The sequence below is a fragment of the Myotis brandtii genome, unplaced genomic scaffold, assembly GCF_000412655.1.
Source record: "Myotis brandtii unplaced genomic scaffold, ASM41265v1 scaffold43, whole genome shotgun sequence".
Lineage (NCBI taxonomy): Eukaryota > Metazoa > Chordata > Mammalia > Chiroptera > Vespertilionidae > Myotis > Myotis brandtii.
The window spans coordinates 380280-387566 of record NW_005366455.1 but is presented as its reverse complement, the minus strand read 5'-3'; positions in this window follow the sequence as shown (position 1 = coordinate 387566).

Genomic DNA, 7287 nt, shown 5'->3' with positions numbered 1-7287 from the left:
TATTAACACAAACAAAGAAAAGTTAACTGTAGAAATCAAAGATGTTTGCTGGGATATGTGATGCATATATAAAACACAGAGCAGTAAGCCACACATGGCCATCAGAATAGTAGCTTAGACTTAGAGAGTATCTACTATATATGCCAATTGCAGGCAAGGTCATCTAACACACAAGGCTGCCCAGTCTCCATCATTACTGGGAAGGTGTTTTTTGTTTGTTTGTTTGTTTGTTTTTCAGCTCTGTTTTTATAGAAAAGGGAACAAATTTAGCAACATTAAGTGGCTTGCCTACAATCTCATTTCTAAGTCTTTCTGGCTCTTTAGCCATAACCTTCTATCACAACAACCTGCCCAAAGAATGCAATAAATTCAAATAACTTTCCTCAGTACTTTATAAAATAGTAAGCTAACCATCATTTATTTAATAAATATTTAATTTATAATTGTATATTCCACCTCATTCCAAAAAGGATGAGGCCCCTTATAAAGCAAATAGAGTAAACTCAACAGGCTGTAAAAGAGAAAAGAAAACTAAGCACAGGGAAAATAAAAGCAAACTAAATGAATCGAGAGAGGTGAAGTTACTATACAGTGTACACCAAAGCTGTATTGCAAGTATGGACCCAAAGGCATACATAATAAGGGGAAATCCTCCTAGTCTTTCAGTCACCACATTAAAATATGCATTTCCAGCCCTAACCGGTTTGGCTTAGTGGATAGAGCATCGGCCTGCAGACTGAAAGGTCCCAGGTTCGATTCTGGTCAAGGGCATATACCTTGGTTGCGGGCACATCCCCAGTAGCAGCTGATCGATATTTCTCTCTCATCAATATTTCTACCTCTCTATCCCTCTCCCTTCCTCTCTGTAAAAAATAAAATATATAAAAAATGCATTTCCAGTATTTTAAACATGTTCTATTTCATCATTGAATAGTCAACCAGCACACGAGTGTGGAATTGAGGCTGATCTGTTGTTGGGCGTACTTAATAATTCCCATCTTTGTCTGTTTATTTTAAATTTATGGAACCTATGCTTCTTGTCAATATCATAAATGCTTTCAGTTTTCAGTTTTGAACTAATTATTATAGAATATGTACAAAATACCACAAATATCAAATACTTCCAGAGAGACAGAGGTGCAGGCAATTCCTGGTACAAACCCAGATAGTGTTGCTGGCCAAAGGTGAACTGTTAGTTGATAGGAAATGACATAAAAAGACAGGTGGAAGCAGCCACTTGACTGGAGGCCCCAAATAAAGAGGTTAATTTAGCATATGAGAAGTGGTTAAAGAATGTCACTGGGTCCCTCTGAATAGTGTTCAAAGGAATCTACACTAATCTACACTAATAAAAGAGAAACATGCAAATTGGTGTTACTCCGCTATGCCCACCAGCCAATCAGGATGAGTATGCAAATTAACCCAACAAAGATGGTGGTTAATTTGCATATGCAGGCTGAAGACAGTGTAGAAGGAAGCCAAGCGCTGCAGAAGGGAGCGAAGTGGCGGAGAAGGGAGGGAGCTGAGGCAGCGGACACGGGAGTGGAGCCAGGCAGCGGAGAAGGGAGTGAAGCCCGCCGAGGCAGGCTTTGCTCCTTTCTCTGCTTTGCTCCGGCTGCAGGAAGCCCTATTCTTGCAGGAATAGGCCTGAGGAAGCCCTATTCTTGCAGGAATCTTCCTGCAACGGGCCTCTAGTAAGTTGTTTAAAAGTCAAACCTCAAAGTTTCAGACACAGAAACTCATGTTATGGAGTCCTTCCTGCACAGAAGCTAGAGGTGGGTTGCAAATGTGTCCAACAGATCATGGCAAAGAGAAAAAAACAGTTTCAGATTTTACAATGTTATGAAGTTGAAAAAAATCCATTCCCCAGGACTTTTCCTAATTCTGAGAGAGAGATTTGTTTTTAGTTTTGATGAGAAATAATTGACATACAGAAATAATTGACATATAATTTTAAGGTGTAGAGCACGATGCTTTGATTTACATATGTTGTGAACTGATTACCTCAATAGATTTAGTTACTGTCCATCACCCCATATAGATGCCATGAAAAGAAAACAGAAAACCATTTCTCCTTGTGATGGGAACTCTTAGGATCCACTCTCTCTCTCTTATTAATAATATATTTTTATTGATTTTAGAGAGGAAGGGAGAAGGAGAGATAGAAAAATCAATGATGAGAGAGAATCATTGATTGGCTACCTACTGCATGCTCCACACTGGGGGCTGAGCCCAAAACCCAGGCATGTGCCCTGACCGGGAATTGAACTGTGACCTCCTGGTTCATAAGTTGACGCTCAACCACTGAGCTACACTGGCCAGTCAGGATCCACTCTCTTAACAACTTTCCTATATATCATACGACAGTGATCATGTTGTATATTACATCCTAGTACTTATTATTGTTTTTGTACATCAAATCCCAAAATCTTATTTATTTTGTAACTGGAAGTTTGTACCTCTCAACTTCCTTCACCTATTTTCATTCATTAAACCCCTCCCCCTTTCTCCCCTCTGGTAACCACCAATCTTTTTATTCTTTCTCTAAGAGAAAAATCTATGTGAAATGAATAGTTAATTTCTATCTCTTTAAGAATCAAGAGATTGCCATTTGGAAAAAAAATGTCGTCAGTGTGTGTAATGGCTTCTTGTTCTACACAACTCAGTTTATAAAGAACAGTATATGTTATTATGAAGGGATTTTCAAATCTCAGTTTGGTCTCTACAGTAAGGAAATCCACAATGAGAGTCCATTTTATTATTATTACTCCATTGGGGGGGTCTTCATAGTTTCTACTATAGTATTATGACACTTGTCAATTTCAATATTTTTTTCAGTTTGAACAGAAATAAATTAGAATTTTGTTTGTTTAGAAAACTTTAGCTAATTCTCTTTTTCTCTGGGTTTAGCAAACTCAGCAAACAATATATGTTAACTCTTAGTCTAAAGCCATGTGAACTTCAAGGGATATTAAATCTGTTTCTGATTTAGTTACACATTACTCATTGAAATATTATTTGGTAGAAAATGCTTGATGTCCAGAAACCTTACGAACCATTTTATCACCTTTTTAAAATTTGATCCAGGAAGTTGATTTTCATGGGTAGTAAATAAAGTTTATATCTGGAAAGATGAAACCATGAAGTTTATCAATATGGTTATTATAGTTTGTACCACCAAGCTTTCCAAGCAGATTTGATATGGCTGACAGTAAAAGCATTTCAACAGGGCAGTTAAAGTAAAGGTAATGATTGAGGTACAAAAAAAGATATAAAGAAAAGAACAAAATAATTGTATGGGGAGAATTGGGAAATATATTAAGTTGGTTCTGAGCTTCCGGACCACCAATGCAGAAAGCAAACCAAGTGGTTTTACTTGGAAGCACTCTTACGCTTTGCTCTAACTTCATCTTGGATAGTGCACACGTCACATTATGAGAGGAAAAGCTAAGCAAAGAAACCAACAGACCAGCAACAAAATTATTTAGCAATAGTTACTGAAATCAATGTAACACTGAACCTTCTTGCAAAGTACTGCCTAACAAAAATAGCTTTATCCTTGTCTTTTCAAATCATGGGATATATCCTTCAGGTTCCTCTTATTACTAATGTAGGAATTTTCACTCATCAGCATATTCTTGTTCATTAGTTCATGAATACATTCACTAAATTTTTATTGAGGACTTATCGGGCTTTATTACTCATCTAAACATTCAGGATACAAATGTCAGTAGGACATGTTTCTTACCTTCAAAGTTAAGGGGATAGAAGACATAGGAACAGTTTCACTCATACATTCAATCATGCTTTAAAAACATTTATTTAGTGCCAACCATGAGTCAGGCACCATTCTAGGTTCTGGGGATATAGATATCTTGTGATGCAAATAAATAATTATGCTGTATCATAAACACGATAATAGGTACAAGATGCTATAGGCACACAATGGTGGGTGGTCATGAGTGGATGAAAGGGGGAAAAGTCAATGGAAGAGGTAGGTACCTGAGCAAAGTCTTGGAAGATGTAAAATAATTTTTCTGAATAGGAACTTTCATAGTAATTTCAAGAAATGATGATTATATTAGCCACCATTTTGTATATTTAACCCTTGTGGTAAATTGTCCTTATTTAGGCACTTTATCTATGTTTTGTCATTTAATTCTCATAACAGGGCTTTGTAAATATTCTATTTTATGTATGATATAATCAAAGTTACCCATCTGGGGGTCCAAGAGAGTGGTGACCTGCTCTCTGATTCCAACCCCCAGCTCCAGGGCCATGTGCTTAACTCAACCAAACAAGATGTAAATTGGCTTTGGCCACCCCTTGGTCTTTGGTTTGCACATACTTGTGACAGTCTCCCCTTAGGAGAATGGACCTAGGAAGGATACCACAGGTCCTAGAAGAGAGAGTAGGGGTCATTTGGGCAGGGAATTCTGGGGTCCTGGGTATCCAAAGTGTGGTCAAGGAATAGTAACAAGAGCTCTGGAAGTGGCATGCGCTATTTCTGGGAAGAATCCTTGGCTCTGGCGGTGTGTGGCTGGAGGAGAATGAGTGGAGCCTTCTCAAGTGTGGGGTCTGGGACATGGGCCAAAGGATCCCTGGCCAATATTAATTCTGCTTCTCAGTTTTGCATGGCCATGGTGGAAGCAAGGTAGCCTTGGCCAGCCTCAGTGTAGGTACTGGCACCTGAAGGCCAAGGAAGGTATAGCCAATTATTTTTCCTACCGAATGTTAATTTATCTTGATATGAAGTTTATGGAAAGATTCCCAGCAGGTGTTTGGAACCCCATCACTCTTTCTTTGGCATTGACTTTCCTTATTCTAGGGATCCCTCATCAAATTGTCAAATTGAGATCATGGCCTGAATTATTCTACCATTTAGCTCTTCCTTAACTGCCCTTATATTGACAGTTCGAGGGAGCGTAACTCTTTAGTCTGGACTCCAGATACTTGCTGTTTAATCTTCTCTGTTCTTTTGGGATATAGACTTGGTTTTCTGAACAATCTATAGATTCATGGTTTTCTCTAGGCTTAGAATTTAAAGGAAGACATTTTTCTCCATTCTATTAAGTTCCAAGTTATATTTTCTAATATCAAAAAAGATATGTAAGTACAATTAGAGAAAGATATATGAAGAGTTCTTTCTGATATAGTGTTTCTTGAGAAATATTATCATGATGTCTAAAAATAAAAGTTTACTTCTCCAACTTAATAACATTTATTTTTTTTCATAGAGGAGGATAAACTAAATTCCTGTGACATAAGTTTCAAATATATGTTGAGGCAAAAATAATGTTTTGGGGGTTTTTTTGGTCAGGAAGTAACTTGAAGATAGTTTAAAAAATTTAAAAGTATTTGCTTATCCAGTGAAGGCTTTTCAAAAGTTATTTTTAAAGACTGAGGAATTAAGCACCTGTCATTTTCACCAGCTGGTGTAGATGTTAAAAATTACTGTCACTCTTTCACCCGCTACTCTGTTTTGCACCTGCTGCTACTTGAGTTGTGGATACTTCACACATGGTAATTTAATAAGGTTAGGTCCCATGACAGTGTACTAGATGTTATCCCCTGTGGAGTTAAAGCAGTTTTATAAAGTCTTGTGGGAAAAATATTAAATATGAAGCTTGCGACAAAAACTTTGTCACATTTTTCTAAGTGAAAGATGTTAAAGGAGTATAAAAGATAGGAAATTTAACTACATATTTCCCCCCAAAATTAGCCTTTTATGATTGGGCTCTTTGTGCCAGTCAACTTCTCTACGTGGTGACATTTATAAGTAAAAATAAAAACATTTTTTATTGCCTTATGTATTGAAACCTGCATTGTTCAGTATGGTTGTCACGAGCCACATGTGTCTATTTAAATTAATTAAAATGAGATACAATTAAACATTCAATTCCACAGTCACACTAGCCACAGTTCAAGTGCTCAGTAGCCACATGTGGCTAGTGGTTACCCAATAGAACAATGTAGATACAGATTTACTGCAAGTTCTGCTGGACGGTGCTGTGTGAAATTTCCAGTTCCTGGTCTTAGGCTAACTCAGTCTTAAAGATCTTGAGGCCATTGTGAATTTCCCTTATGACTGAATGTAATGTCCCAACATCATCTTGGCTACAAAAGCCTAAGTCAGAGTTGAAGCTGTTGATTACTGGAATCCGAGAGACCTTTGCTAGAGTTGAGGAGCATGTGGTCATGAAACACCTAACATCAGGAAAAAGTTGTTTCAGCTTCCAAAAATGTCTAGGCAGGCAGGTACTTTTCAGAGATTGTATAATCTCCTATATTTCTGATATCTTTTGAGAGAGTGGGAGAACTATTTATCACCGCATCTCTTCTAAATATACAACTATTAGCTTGCAAATTCTGCCTTTGTTCTGAAGAAAAGTGACATGATAGCATTATGATATGGTAAAGTAAGTTTACACTTTGAATTTTTCTATGAATTATTTTACCATTTAAGACATGCATTAGAAGATTGAACCAAGATTTGGGGACACAGGCATGTGAAGTAGAGGGGAGCATAGCAGGAGACAGCATATTAATAGCTATGTTCTTGAATAACAGTCTTATCCCAGAGAGGTTTTTTAAGTGACAGCTGAAAGGTGCGTTAAATATTATCCTTGAAGACATTCAGTGAGAGGGATTATGGCTTATTAGAATTTTCTAATAGGCCAGATTATCACTAGAAGTGAAATAGTTCAAACCATGAATACAATGATTTACATGAAACTGAGGAAGCCTGCTTTCATCTTGAATTGCCTGGGTAGTTTATATTAAAACATCTCTGGTCCTCTGAATTTCTTCAGTTCTCCATTTCTTTCTTTCTTTCTTTCTTTCTTTCTTTCTTTCTTTCTTTCTTTCTTTCTCTCTCTCTCTCTCTCTCTCTCTCTCTCTCTCTCTCTTTCTTAATTTTTATTGTTATTGATTTCATAGAGGAAGGGAGAGGGAGAGATAGAAACATCAATGATGAGAGAGAATCATTGATTGGCTGCCTCCTGCATGCCCCCTACTGGGGATCAAGCCCACAACCTGGGCATGTGCCCTTGACTGGAATTGAACCCAGGACCCTTGAGTCCACAGGCCAATGCTCTGTCCACTGAGCCAAACCAGCTAGGGCTCCATTTCACTTTTTCAATAATATATGATTATCACTACTATTCGTTCTGTTATTTTCTATATAGACTGTACTGATTTGTTCTTTTAATTCATCTATATTCTATACATGAACAACAGAATTGAGGTTTTAAAAATTATTTTCTCTAAGAAGATAAAAACACAATG